Source organism: Lissotriton helveticus, chromosome 5_1 (genome assembly GCF_964261635.1).
Source record: "Lissotriton helveticus chromosome 5_1, aLisHel1.1, whole genome shotgun sequence".
Classification (NCBI taxonomy): domain Eukaryota; kingdom Metazoa; phylum Chordata; class Amphibia; order Caudata; family Salamandridae; genus Lissotriton; species Lissotriton helveticus.
The window spans coordinates 1,323,613,204-1,323,628,556 of NC_136065.1; the positions used below are offsets into that span (position 1 = coordinate 1,323,613,204).

At 45.5% G+C, this 15,353-nt stretch overlaps 1 pseudogene; it reads right to left on the reverse strand.

Moving 5' to 3' along the window:
• The window catches only part of LOC144752656 (calpain small subunit 2-like), a 28,967-nt pseudogene extending 14,180 nt beyond the window's left edge, over positions 1-14,787 (reverse strand).
• Between the last annotated feature and the right edge of the window lie 566 nt (positions 14,788-15,353).

The following is a 15,353-nucleotide window of genomic DNA, read 5'->3' on the forward strand; positions in this document are numbered from 1 at the left end:
TGTCAAAGCGCCGGGACACTCCTAGGAGTAGCCGTGCGCTATAAAAGAGCATTTTTAACATAACATAACATAACATGTCAGGAGCTCGTCCGGAAAAGCAGCAGTGTGCACCAAGGTAGCCGGCGTTGTGTGCAGAGATTTCCCACCTTGCTGTGAGAGTCCGGCCATTTTATGCGCCTCCGGGCACCAGGTGTAGGTTGCGGCGCTAAGGCTCTTGGGGGCTGTAGTCCCCCCCTCTCGGCGGCCGCGACGCGGGATGGTGTGGCGTCACTGGCGGCGGGGGGAGACCTGGGCAGATGTCAGGAGCCCTACCACAGCCCACAGCGAGCAGGGAGCGAAGCCGCGAGGAACCAGGGCGGATGTCAGGAGCCCGTCCGGAAAAGCAGCAGTGTGCACCAAGGTAGCCGGCGTTGTGTGCAGAGATTTCCCCTGGGATGATGGCTAGAAAAAGTCAATAAGGAGTTGCGTGCCATTGGTTTCCGATACAGCTTACTCCCAAGTCGTCCCTCTGCAGGGAAAATGGTGAGATCCAGGAATGGGAGCTCATTTTTACTGCACTCGACTGTGAACCTCAAGTAAGGGTTCTGATTATTCAACCATGTTTGGAAATCAATGATTTTCCCTGCAGAAGGACGACTTGGGAGTAAGCTGTATCGGAAACCAATGGCACGCAACTCCTTATTGACTTTTTCTAGCCATCATCCCAGATCCTTGCGGGAGAATTTACCTGTGGGACAATTTCTGAGGGTCCGCAGGAATTGTTCTGATATATCGGATTACAACATCTATGCAAAGGACTTGGCTTTGAAATTACAGGAGCGCAAATATCCACGACGCCTGATAAAAAAAGCACAAAAACGAGCTCGGAACAACCATCGAGAAGCTCTGTTGGATCCTCCTATAGCTAAACCACCTCTGGAGAGACTAACTTTTGTGACAAAATTTAGTACACTCTCTACAAGAGTACATAAAATAGTGAGAGAAAACTGGAGAATTCTGAACACAGCAGGCTTCGTTATTCAGACCCCACTCTTCTCATTCAAAAGGGGTTCAAATATAAGAGACAGCCTAGTACACACTAGGCCCAGGTCACACAGGACAGAGGTAATATCTGCCAATAACCTATGGAATCTGCCACCTGTACAGGGCCACTACCCATGTGGCCAATGCTCGGCCTGCCCCCAAACAAAGAAGACCTTAATGATTGAGATAGGTACTCAGAGACCTTGGATTCTCAAGAGTCACACTAATTGTAACTCAGACAAATTGATATACCTAATCACATGTCCTTGCTCCCCTCGCTATGTAGAGATGATCACCAGGAGGATAAAACTGAGAATAAACTAGCATAAGAGCACAATTCGGTGCAACAAACAGGCGACCAGACTGACCACTCATTTTATTCAAATGAAACATGCTCCGGAAGAAATGAGTTGGACAGTTCTGGAAAAACCTTGGGTGCCACCGCATATAAAAGATATCTCCAGATTCCTCTTCATCAGAGAACAGAAATGGATCTACAGATTAAAAAGTGACACACAGTGTTTGAATGATGAGATCCCATGGGTGTCCATTTAAACATAACCATCAGTCTATGGGATTATGTATGGTCTGTGGATCTTAACAATAGATGATGATATTTACTATTGATATTACAGTTTTTATAGCTGTCCATTCTATCTGCTTTCTTTATGACTAGTTGTTGGCTGGGTTGCGATAGGTATAATATAACATATATGTCTACTTTGCTAATATTACACAGGATACATCATGGTTGGTAGTGATTTTCCTTTTAGATGAGATTCTTTTACCATATACACATATAACTAGGCTCCAAATAGGATTAAAGACCTGTCAAATTGCGGCCCTCATATGACGTCATCATCGGATTGAGCTGCAATTGCTAACTGTACCTGTGTATAAGTCTATATATTAGCTATTTATCTTTCGATCCTCCAAACCTTTTTATGAATCATAGAAAAACCCTTTTTACTTTCCTTCTGTCAGAAATGCACTTTGTTTCAAGAGGACAAGGTAGCGCCAAATACAGCATGTATAAAATTTCTCTTTGTTCCGAGATCACTCCCCACTGCTGATCAATTTCTGCCTAAGCAGCAGGGTTTTGCTCTATGATATTTATTCATTTGGGCTATCTTTCGATAGTTTGTCCGCACTTTCCAGGTGACAATATCAGGCGTTGCTATTTAATTACATGTTGTGCACTCTAATTTTTGCAATAACATGAAATTTTTTCCGATACGAGGGGATACTAGCCCGCGTTTACCATCGTCTGCTATTGGCTGTGTTCTAGCCCAATGAGCGGTGTTTTGATACTGATGACGGGTTGTCAGCCTCGTTGTGGTCCATGACGGTATTCGGTTTGCCCTCTCTGGTCCTCATCGACACGTGATCATTGTCAAGGCCATGATTGGCTTATATGTTACAGGAAATACACCGCCTAGCCCAATGAATGGTTTTTTAAACTTATGACAGGTTTTTTGGCCGGATGTGGTCGCGGCAATAATTGCATTGCCCTTTCTGGTCCGTAACAGCATGTGATTATTTTGAAGGTCACGATTGGCTTCTACATCATAGAAAAATACACCGCCTCATCCAGTCGGTACCTCCCCGTGGCTCAGGACCAAGCCAGAGGTACCGACGGAGAGGTGAGTAATGGTAGGGTGACGGGTGCTCCGTTACACACTCCTTACACATCGAGTGACTGACGCTGCTTTCACATAGGCTTTGCACTGAAGAACGCTTACGCTGGGTCAACATGATTTTATCTATTGCTGCCTTCAAATACATTGATATCGCCACTTTTCGGCTCATGAATGACACCATGAGGTGTTTTGGTTAAAATTTGATTTAACTACTACATCATTATACACTGTCGCCGTCGGGTGTGGGCTTTAGTGGATACCGCTGTCTGTATTCTTTCAGAACTAAATATCAAGGTTCAAATTAGATTTTGTAAATATAGTGAAATAATGGGTTTTGGCATCACTCTGTGAGAGAACCAATACTACCATTTAATTATTATTACCATTATGATTTTTTTCACTGATTTAGAGCGGGGCCTCCATTTCCTGAGCAGTGGCCAGGAGAGGTGAGGTGTGCTCCCAAGAATCATTGGGTGAGTGATGTAAAATTACGAACATGCTTACTATCTCTCAGAAGGTTGACTTATGAGCAACATTATATATTAGGGTAGCAATGTATGTTCTATGTGTCTGCTATATGTATGTTTCTTTGCTTGGAATTTTTCAGGAAAGGATCCAATAGAATTTTAAACCGGATAAAGAGACGCAGGAAGTTCTCCGCGCATAACAATACATCCGGTATCATTTGGTGTAAATAAATTTGTTGTTTTGCACTTTTTCTTATTTGCAGTAGTGTATTTCTAGGTCCTGATGAAAGCCAATAGGGAATGTCCCTGTGAAATGGCAGAAACATGTTGACCACTATACCATCTAATTCTGACAGTTATTATGTCAAACTGTCATACACTTTCGTTTTAATAGTGTCACCATGATTGTTCCCTATTAAAATTGTCCTTGTTGTCATGGTAGCCAATTTTAATATTATACACTTGTTTGTCTTTCACTTTCTTTCACTGCAATTAGTATCTCACACCATTTCACCCATTTCTTTGGTATTGTATGGTTGGCTCCATCGCTGGTGGTCTTAGAGAAGTGGAGAATAACACACTATTTCAACAGGTGTGTCTCCCTATCTAGACGACTGTTCATAGAAGTCCCAGATGATGATGCTCCGCCAGATGGGTGGGCTGATGGGATTCATTTCCTGTACATGGTGACACATGCATATTTTCAGACACATAGCTTCTGTATTCTACCTTTATCGTAGCACAGACCGCTGACAGTCATATATGTTTGTTTCTACATGGTATATGGGGGTGTAATCTGTCTGTTGTGTCTATAAATATTGATTCCCCTTTGACCCTTCTCCACTTATTTGTTACACACTGTTTTTGACTAGCCTGACTGGGATCCTGCTAATCAGGACCCCTGTCTAATCTGCTTTCTCCCTAAACTGTTATTCCATGTACTCACGTACACTCCAGATTAGATACTGGGGTACCCATGTCAGTCCCTAGTATATGGTACCCATGTACCGAGGGCATAGGTCCCCCAGAGGCCTCCCATGGGCTGAAGCATGTATTATACCACCCATGAAAGGCCATGCAAAATGGATCTACAGGTCTGCCATTGTAGCCTGTGTAAGTTGGTGCCTGCACCACTTACTTAAGATATAGGTTTACTATATCTAAGGGTCACTACACTTAAAACCTACCAGTTACCCCTATGGCAGGCCTTAACAATCATCAATCCAAGGTGCTTGGTTCTAAGTGAGAGGATGCCACTGCATGAGCAGGACACCCCTGCAGCCTAAGGAGACTATTCTCCCGGTTGTTATTGCAGCAGCCATTTACTACATATAAAGTGCCATTATGCGATCGTGTGATGACCAACTCTAAAACGGCTGAAAGCAACCCTATTGTGTTTGGTGTCAAATATTGTAGAATCATACCCCCACACCAGTAACCGGTGTGGGAGGTATGAATCCACCCCTCAGAAGCGAGCTTCGTGAGGTCCCTGGTGATCCCGGTATCAGCCTTCTAGTCCTGTGCAGTACAAAATGGTTGCTGCCGACCAGCGACACATTTCTGCCCTCCTGTTGCTGAAACAAGCTCGAGCAGGGTAAGGCAGAACAATAGGCAGCCTGTCACAGGGAGGTGTGACCACCTCCCAGACAGGATTTAGTGTATTAGGGCTGGGTGGGCACGCTTACCAGCAACTGAAAGTCTGCATGAGAGGCACATTTGGTTTCCCTGTGCATAGTCCAGTTCAAACCAGTCCTGGGAGCTGTTGGCTCCTGCTCTGGTGCGAAACTGGACAAAGGACATGGGAGTAACCTCCCCACTGTCCAGACCCTCCCCTGGGAGTGTCCCCTGAATCTGTCAAACCCTCTCCTGTGGGTACAAAAGGGCTTATCTGGCTGTAGGACCCTAGATTCTATATGGACAAGATTCTGAACCAGAAACCGCTGAACTTCGACCGTCTGGACACTCTGGATGTCGCTGGACTTCGTTTGGGCCTGACTTCATCTTCCTCTCAGTCTGAAGCATCGTCTGTGCCCGTGCACCATACAGGATCCGCGCAGGACCTGTGGAGCAGCAAGGACAACTGAAGATATCTCCCTTGGAGTGAAGTAGTCACTCCCCTGCACTCGCAGGCCCCACATCTTGACTGTCCAGTCGGCTTCTCCTGAGCGCCTATGGGTTCCAAAGGATCCAGCAACATAGGAGATGGGCTTCTATGTTTATTGAGGTCTGAGGCCCTTCTACCAAGTTTGAGGCCAGAATCTCATGTGGGGGCTGCAATACCTAGACCCCTGTGCACCTATTTCATTTGCAAGTGCATATGCTTGTTGGTGGTTGCTGACAAGTGTATTGGGCTCCGAGTAGCCCCAATCTCTGGCACCATTTCCTACCAAAAACTCTGGCCTCCTCACACTGAGTGCTACGCGGGCTGCTGTGTGGTGAAATCTCTTGAGGTCCTCTAGCGACTCTTGTGCCTCCGGCCAGTGGGTCCATTTGATGGTCAACTTTGCTTTTCTTGGGCTCCCCTGGTTGCCCTAGGCTTGCCCCGACTCCCCTGTTTTTGGTGAGTCTCCTAGTACTTGCTGGTCTGAACCGTACAGTTCCTTGACCTTCTGCATGGGTTGCCATTGCCAAGGCTTGTTGGTGCTCCCGCCAGACACCAACCCCTCAGTACTCGACATCCTTCATGGGAAAGCTCGTATATGGCTCCTGGTCATCCTCGACGTGTCCTGGTCCCCATGGCTGCAGAGTCAAGAACTCCATCAACACACCTTAAGCACCCGACATTGGTAAGCATTCGTCTGCCGAGCCCCTGGTCATTCCTGAGTGACCCAGACTCTGTCCCCTCTGCTTTCAGGTACTCTTTGACAAGAACCCACCTTTGTTTTCCAACTGACACTTTTCCTCCTTCCAGCAGTGGCTCTTCTTCGTGGTTCTTCATTGAGTTCGACAGCAGTTCCCGTTGCCACTTCAGACCTATTCACCTGGGTTCCCTGGGATAGGTAACACTGGTACTACGGTATCCATGCATGGGGTGGCTCTCCAACCTCCTAACTTCCATGGAGTTTCTTCAAAGTCCATTATGCTATGTGAGTACCTCCGTGTAGGAGACACTGTATAGTACTAGAGAGTGTTATATTAATAAATACATATTTTTATAACTACTGAGTGGGTCTCTTTTCATTTAACCAATACTATAAGGTTGCATTCTGGTAAAACAAGCTGCTTAACATTCCTTCAAGACTATGCCCGAAGGCTGCTCTCCACAGCTACCACCTGGTTACCTTTGACCTCTTAAATCATCACAAGGGTTGTTTGTGCTGGTGCAAGGTGCCCACTTTAATTAGTGGACAGTGTATATACAAGGCCAACTTCTCACATCCACAAGTAGCATTTCATTTACAGGCCCCATGTGCATGCAGTAACACTTTACTTGGGAGGGACGTACAAGAAAAGTAAATGTGCCAATTGAGTGCAATCCCACTTTATCATGTTTAAAGGAGAGAGCAAAAGACCTCTAGCACTGGTTTGGCAGTGGTAAAGTACGCATAATCTTAAAATCCAACAAAAATGTGTTCAGAAAACAGGAGGGTGAAGCCAAACATTTTGAGGATGACCCTGCAGGAAGGGCCAAGTCTAAAGAGCTAATCTCTGACACAACTGGAAGCCAGAGCCAGGTGATTAACCCACACCTGCATGCCCACATCCATTTCTGAATGATACAACCTCAGTTGAGCAACTGAAAGTGATCAGACCATGCCTGAATCACATGAGGCTAAGCAGTCCACCAGGATCTTCAATCCAATTTGTACCTAAAGAACATTTACCACACCTCTCAGCAAGATATAAAATGCTTAAAGTTCTGTTAACAATACATAAAACAGGCAAACAACAAATGCACACATTAAGTATTGTTATTTGTAAAAGCAAAAGCAAGGGTAAAGATAAACAAGTGTAAATGAATAAAGAAACAGGCGAACTATAAAAGAAGGTAAATGCATAGCACTAGAAAAAAAACCTTAACAATTAAATAATCAAGAGCCCTACTCTTCTGATCCATTCACCCACTCAAACCCAGAGCGAAACAGCATTAGATGGAACCAAGTGATGAAGAGATCATGTAAATGGAGCAGCATGATTTTAACATTTTAAGAAATCTGAGTATTAGTAAAGAAGGTGAAAGCCTATCTCAAATGATAATCATAATTCTTGTCAGGGTGAACCATAAAAGTCACAGAATAAACCTGTGCTTAACCCTGTGGTACCTAGACACAAAATAGTCAGGCTTGACTTAGAGGCAATGGGTAAGTGTTCAGCACCCAGACAGTAATAAACTAAAAACACAACACAACACAAATCCCAAGCCAATTTAGAACAAGCATTTGCAATGCAATAGATCTCGCATTTATGCAAGTTTGAGCTATTGACATTGCAAATAACAATGCCTTTTATTTTTGTTTTGATTATTAAAACATAAATACGAAACCAAACTAAAAGCTATTGTCATTTACAATGCCAATAGCTAAAACTTGTTTCCATTTTAGTCAGACGCTGCAAATAATCATTCAAGGTGCTTGGTATTACCCATTTAATTTTCTGGAGAAACCCATCCAACCTTCCTTATGATTAGATTATAATTGGAAAATAGGTTCAGCTGAGCTTCCCCTCCCAAATATTTGGCAGGCCTGAATTAACTGCAGAGTTAGATGCAAGTTCAAGGCGCTTACAGATTTTTTGCATTAAGTAAAGGGTAAGTAGGTTCACAGGGCTTAGTTGGATGAACCTCCACTTCAAGAGTCAAGAGGCCTAGGGAGAGCTTGAGTACTGCAAGGTATTCTGGGCCATGGAGGGCCCCCGATATGCACAGTGGAGCGCATATCCAAAGGGGGTCAGGAATACACTGGCGGGATAGTGGCAAGCCCCCCCCCCCGTTTTAGAACTTTTAAAGTAAGGCGAAAGGGGACTAATGGCATTGCTCACAAGAAGAAGGGTGGGAAGAACTTTCCTTGATTTGGGTACAGGAGTCTCAACCTCCGTGTCTCATAGCTAGAGAGGCGGTCTGCCACAGCAGCGGTCTGCAACTGGGGCCCAAAACATCTGCTAGGAGGAAAGGAGGGGCTGTGGAGGAAGCAGTCAATATAGCTGGAGGCCCTCCCACCTGGGGGCACCAAAACGCAGGGTAGGATCCCCCCATCTACTCTCCCTCACTAATAACGAAGAGGGCGCAGGTGCACTGAACAGCATTTAAATTGCCATGTCCTGTTTGGAGTGAGGCCTCGTGGCCAAGCGGGAGATTGCAGAGGGATCGCTGGGCCATCTATTGCAGGGCAAGTAAAGAAAATCCTGGTAAAACAATAAGCAGAGCCTCTGACCACACCTTTCTGACTCCTGCGACCCTTCCTCAAAGAACCCATAAGCAAAAGAAACGGACGCACGTTGCCCCCCCTATTGCGTTACCTTAAATTAAGATTAACGATTCATGTTTCCTCTTGAGGGGGAAAAGATAAACATCCTTGACATCTCCTTTCCATGGTTGCAGGGGGTGGGTGGCCTATCAGTGATCTTTGACCGGGGAGGATCGGAGTGGATACTAATACCCCAGCGGGAAGTCTGTCCCCATTGCTCTTGGGGCGAGCGATCTCCCTTAGGCTCAACAACATTGGATTATTGCTGGCCTTTGCATCAAGAGACCACTAAGCATATCTGGGTTCGGAACAGGGGTGAGGTGCAGGGGCCCAAGAGAAGGATCCTCTTACCTTGCAGTGCTAAATACATGGTGGTTAGCACAGCCGTGGTTGAACGTGTTCTACGTAAAGCGTCACGGCAGGGTTCTAGCTGATACACAAAAAGGAGACTAAGGGATTTCAACCAGAAACAATACAATTGGGGCCATCTTGGAATGCGCGCATTGTAAGGTAACAAAAATGATTTTATCCTATGATTTAAGTACTCGTCGGGGTGGAGAGGAGGACATGTCAGCCACTAAATAGATCGAAACACAAAAAGGAGACTAAGGGATTTCAACCAGAAACGCTACAATTGAGACCATCTTGGAATGCGCGCATTGTAAAGGTAACAAAAATTATTTTATCCCATGATTTAAGTACTCGTCGGGGTGGAGAGGAGGGCATTTCAGCCACTAAGTTGATCGTTGTTCATCATTGTTCCACACACGTGTATGCTTTTTGCCGCATTTGAAGCAAGCACTGCAAACGTGTGCGAGGCAGTTACTTTTAACAAAAGCAGTAAAGGGGAAACAAGCATGCGCCAGCAGGGCAGGGTGCCTGCGCGATTTCCTTGTGGGAGTGTACGACTATATGGTGCCACCATATGGCGCCGCACGCTCCCGCAAGGAAATCGCAAGACGTGCACACGTTGCCATTGCGAGCAATGCAATGCGTGCACGTTTGTGCCCCCAAAGCTGTGCCGATGGCATTAGGTCTCTCTCCTATGCAGCGCATGTGCTCTGCGTAGGCGAGACCTAAAAATAGAGTAAACAGAAACACAAAAATCCGATAATTAGAAATAGAAATGTAATTTTAATCTGAGAGATTCCATGAAAGAAAGTCTGTATTTTTCTAATCTGTTTTTTACATTTTAACCCCATCGCTGCTGCCGACGTCCAGCGGACGTCGCGTGCACTACCTCGGTATTGCTGTGAACGTCCTTTGGACATAGCAGCCCCGCCCACGCAATAGAACGTTCTGCACTAGCGCCGGCAAGGGATTAAGTAGACATCCTACAATGTATTCATGTTATAAGTCAGACAATTGTTTTATGTTTACATGAGGTAACATCATACTACCAATTTCAACCATAAATAACAGCTCCATGATTTCTTTACATCTCCTGTTACTTCATATATTGTCATATTGTCCAAATTTGTAAAGGGCTAGTGAGCTGGCCAATTCATATTCCTTTTTTCCCTACAGTTCAAAAGCAAGCAATTTAATACATGAACAACTAAACAATGTGCAATCCCTTTCCACAAACACTTGTACCCCTCCTCTGATCTGCCCCCCATACTAGTACCTCTAAATCTCACAGTATGGGATGGATATACGCCATTGGCAATTGCAACTCGCAAATTGCGCCAAATTGCAAGTAGCTATATGCGAGTCGCAATTGTCAATGTACAACAGTGACTGAGACACCATTTGCAATTCCCAATAGGGTCGCAAATTGCATGCCTCATACATATTAAGGCTGTCACAATTTGCGACCCTTTGGGACTGGCTGGCACTCCCAGGGATGGTGGCCTGCTGGAGTCAGCAGACCTCCATGTCTGAGACTGCTTCTAAATAAAGCAGTTTTTTTTTTGCAGTCCTTTTTTCTTAAAGGAAAATGGGATGCATTAGAAAAAAATGCATAGGGTTCAGACTGCCTATTAGGAAGGGACGCCATCAGAATGCCCCTTCCTAATAGCAAGTCGCTAACTCTATTTTGCGAGTCACTATTAAATTAGCGACTCGCAAAATAGGGTTAGTACATGGGTCACAGGTTTTGTTCATGAGCCAACGGGTCTAAAACTCATTTGCACATACAAAAGTCTGTCATACATCTGGCCCTTAGTGTGTTGTCTTCAAAATCCACTGCTCTTTGCTATTTACTCATTATGTTATTGTGTCATGAGGGTCATGATGATCGGGATTTTCGAAGGCGGAAAAGATTTTGCTCCATTTTTCCACAATGGGAATTGTCTGATGCCTCTCAATTCTTCTTGTAAAATCATAATGTTCACTCAGCCTCTCTGTTAACATTCCATTTCCAATGTGTTAGGCCCGGAGGGCCATCAGCTTTCCAGTGCATGGTAATACACCTTTTGGCTAGTATAAAGGTCAACCTATGAATAGCTCTGCTGGCTTTATGTTTTAGGGAATATCCCCAAACGGCACACCACTAGTGCACAGCTAAGTTCCCAATGCACCATTCAGTTCAGTACTTGCACCATTTGTTACCAGTATCATGTCAGTAAAGTCTGTGTCTATGTTGTCACATCTCAGGCACCTCTGACTATTTGTCCCTAATATATTGTTCAATCACCGAGGTGTTTAGCATTTAGATTAATTAAATTGAACATATTTGTGCCATGCATTTCTGGAGTCTCTATGTGGGTAGTCATTCATCCTATCGCATTCATCAGCGTGAAGGCACTTTCGAAACGAGTTTCCCATCTCATTTTGGTGGCTAATATGGCAATTTGGGTCATGTCTATAAGTGATTTACAAAAACAGGAAATCAGCTTGCTGCCATTTTCCATGGTGAACAGGAGCATCAGTGCTTCGTGTATTGGGGTCTCTGTACCTTCAGAACCACAAACCTCATTTGAAAGGCTTCTAAGTTGACCATAGATTAGAAATTGTGCAGGAGGAAACTCCAGTTTTTCCACCAGGGGCGGCCTTAGGCATGTGCAAGCTGTGCACCTGCACAGGGCCACCAAACCCCAGGGGCCACCACGCCAATATATATCCTTAATATAATAATCCCCTGAAGATGGATGCATATTTGCGTGGCGGCCCCTGGCAGGGATTTGGGGCCTCCGGCTCTGTTCCACTTCCAAACACCCTGACCCCCTCCCCCCCCCCCTCTTCACTGGCCTCCGTGCTCTGCCTCGCCCGGACCACCTCTTCCGAGGCCCTCTTCGGGCTCCCTGGCCAGGGCCGCCATGAGCCTAGAGCCGCCCCTGCTACCACCATCTTCCGCATAGTGAGCAATTTCCCTTCTTTAAAACAGTCTCCCAGCGTCAACTTGTTCGCTCTTTCCCAAGTATAAAAATAATTGACATGTCCACATGCCCCATTATTTATGCTTGAATCAGGCTATCCAGTTGGATGACAGAGGCATACGGAGGTTTTGTGTTTGCTCTAGTATGAAATCTCTGGCAGCATCAAATCGCCACTCACACCACCTTGGGCAGTTGCTGGAATTTTGTTGTACGTGTCAGTAAATGATGCAGGAGATCTCCGATGGCATTATCGCTCCTCATTTCTTGATGATGTTTCTCATCTAACCACCGGGCTAACCATTACACTAGGGATGTCATATAATAAGAATGGTAATTAGGTGCACCTTGTCAAGGACTCACAATGGCACGAGAAAACTCCTCCGGATCAGAGCAACGTATAATATGGTCCACTTCTTGATATCTCCGATTCTGAATACTAGGAAAAGCACAGAGTTTTAGAGGGTATGAAAGGGTATAAAGAAAGGGAACAGCAGGAAAAAGGAAAAAAACTGAAAAGCAAATGAAACAAGGTTAGCAATGGAAAGAACGCCTACTCTATTAAATTATCACTAAAGTGGATCAGTCTTACCTGAGACTTAATAGATCGCCTTTGCAAACTCTGTGTAATCTACAGTCTCATGATTATCAAGCTTTAGATTCCCTGCCTGAACCCGTGGATACAAAAATAAGCCTGCAAGCCCATACTACATGTTCGACGACAATTAATTAAGATAATTGCAAAATTTCCTGATACATACCCAAAAAGCACTGAATGTCTGAATAGATACCCAAAGTCTTTTTTTTTTTAACTTTAAAAGCTTATATAAAAGAACAGGTTTCTGTGTTGCCTTTTTTATTGTGTTCATGTTCCCCAGACTAACAAGTAGACTCCAACAGAAGGGAAAAATGTATGTCTTTTTTTGAACTCACATGACCTTTAGTTCAATTCTGAAGCTCTAAAGAATACACATTTTTCAGTGGGCTGATAAGGAATACATTTGAAGAAATGGAGGGAAATAAGAACACAGCTGCTGACTTAAATTATAAATCCAGGTTCCCATTGATCATCAAGGGCAATGCTTCTTGCACATGCTTCAAATACCGTCTTTATCTTTCCAAAGGACATCTTTTCCAAGTAACGGCTGCGACATCCAAATGAGAGACAACGGTTTACCCCAAAGTACCAGCCTCGGCAACTACATCGCAAATTAATTACACATGCCAAACAGCACGCAGGACTACTCCTATAAATCCCCCATGATCCTTCAGAGCTTCTCATGTCCTTCCTAGGCATTGATGGAGCGAGGTGATGAATAAAATTTTGTTCAAACTCGCAAAGTTAAACTTCCATAAAAAAATTAACAGTATTAACTAGCAGGGGGGGGGAAACATGGCGGCCGCAGGCTAGTGTGGCACTCACGTCTCTCCCGGAGCTCCTGCACCACTGCATCAGCGGAGGCTATTACCCGGTTTAAGCCGTGCAGAGCGCAGTTGAATACGGCGGAGTGACTGCTGCGGGCGGGATTTTAGCCTTGGACCCCTGGAGCCTTGAAACGCCACGGACTTAGGCGACGTGCGTTTAATTAATTACCCAGCGTGTGATGGCTTTTCTCGGCGGTGCCTAGTGTGTTACGGCGTCTCTTGGGAATGCGAGAGAGAGACTGGCGGTGTGATTCCTTAAAATTGAGGTGATCTAAGAGGTCTCAGCACCCAGCATTCAGCGGCTTGGATATTGGCTGTTTTTTTAGTAGTGCACAGCCGAGCACGGTGAAAACTTTGATTGTGATTCTGGCACCTGAGGTTGCGGAAAGCACTATAGAGTTCAGATACGGCGGCAGTTCTTCTGTCTATCTGGCGTATACAGTGTTTTATGCTTGGGAATACGAGGAAAGATAGAAATGGTGTGATCCCTGTGGAGCTTGGAAAACGCTACAAAGGGGAAGGAGAGAGAGACCTTAACCTGAGGGGGTTACAGTGAGGTTTCTGCGTCCAGCAGGATCACAAAGGCTGATACACGGACTTGGATCTTGGAGGTTTTTGGACCTACTTTTCCTGCTTTGTGGCGGTTTCCTTCTTAGCGGACTTCAAGGAGGGAGCCGATGTGTTTGGCTCCAACAGAGAGACTCAACCCCCCCGCCTGCCTTCCAAGTGGAGAAAAGCAGCCGTGGAGCTAAGGAGAGGTCGTAGGGCGGTGGCTCGCGAGCTACTGCAGCGAGGTTTGGTGGGGGGGTGGGAAGGTTGGGGGAGACTGTCATAGTGGATGACCATGGTCACGCAGGGGGCCCCATAGTATTAGTCTCTGATAAAGGGCTCTGTGAATCAGGAGGTGCTTCTGAGGTTGAGGTTGAGGCTGGGGGAGAGCTGGAGGAGGTGGGTGCAGGCACTAACCACACCCATAAACGGCAATCACCTGGGGGCACACCCGCAAAAAATAAGGGGAAAAGACAGGGAAGAGGAAAGGGCGTACGTGGCATAAAAACTGGGGCAAACATTGGCCAAAGATACCCGGAGGTGTAAAAGTAATTTAACATATCTAGCTCAGATAAAGATAAGGCTGAGGGAGGTCGGTCTCCTGATATTTCCAGTGAGAAGGGTAAGGAAGGACATGTGAGTAAGGAGACTGGAAAGAGAAGAAAGGACAAAGATAAAAGTACCTTGAATAGCGCGGTCCGGGTTACCCCATCACTTCGCTCCTTCTTCAAAGTTCTCCCCAGGTCCTAGCTATTAACCCCGAAAAATCTGGAAACCTAATAAAAAGGTCAAGTATGGCAGAAGTAAATCATCCTGAGCTAAGTGCAGGCCCTATTAAAGGGGGGCCTATAAGTAAGCCTCATACCCCGGAAATGCCTTCACCCTTACAGGCTCCCACTTCAGGGGATTTGATATCCCCGCATCCCCTCATGCTTCCCTCTCTTCCTGCTCCTCTTACCTCCATCCCTAATACTAACTCTATTTCCACCTTCAGCCCTGTCCCTCCCTGCACTACTGAGACTACTATGGCTCTTGTTCAAACCCAGGATAAGGAGGCTACAAACTCCATGACGATCACTTGTACGGGGGTCGGGGGAGGGGGGAGGAGGGAGGGAGCCAAAAAAACTCAATTGAAACTATCTTGACCGCGATGTCAGCCATGAGGGAGGAGATTAGAAGTGACTTTGCAATATCCAAGGCAAACCAGAATGAAATAAGAGCTGCTTGCGAAATATTGGAAAGAAAAGTGGACGGACTATTCGAGAGAACAGAGAGTTTAGAGGGAGAGGTGGGCTCCATAAAAGCGAATTTGGAGGTGGCTGAGTGTAAGATCAAGACATTACGGAGGGAAGGAGAAGCCATGAAGGAGAGGGTCGAGTCTCTCGAGAACTTCTCAAGAAGGAACAATGTGCGGATTTTGAAAGTCCCTGAGGGACGAGAGGGGGAGGACCTAAAAGCATTCGTGGTTTCGCTCCTGAAGGACTCTTTAAACTTAGATGAAAGAGTAGAGTTCCTCGATAGAGACATCCA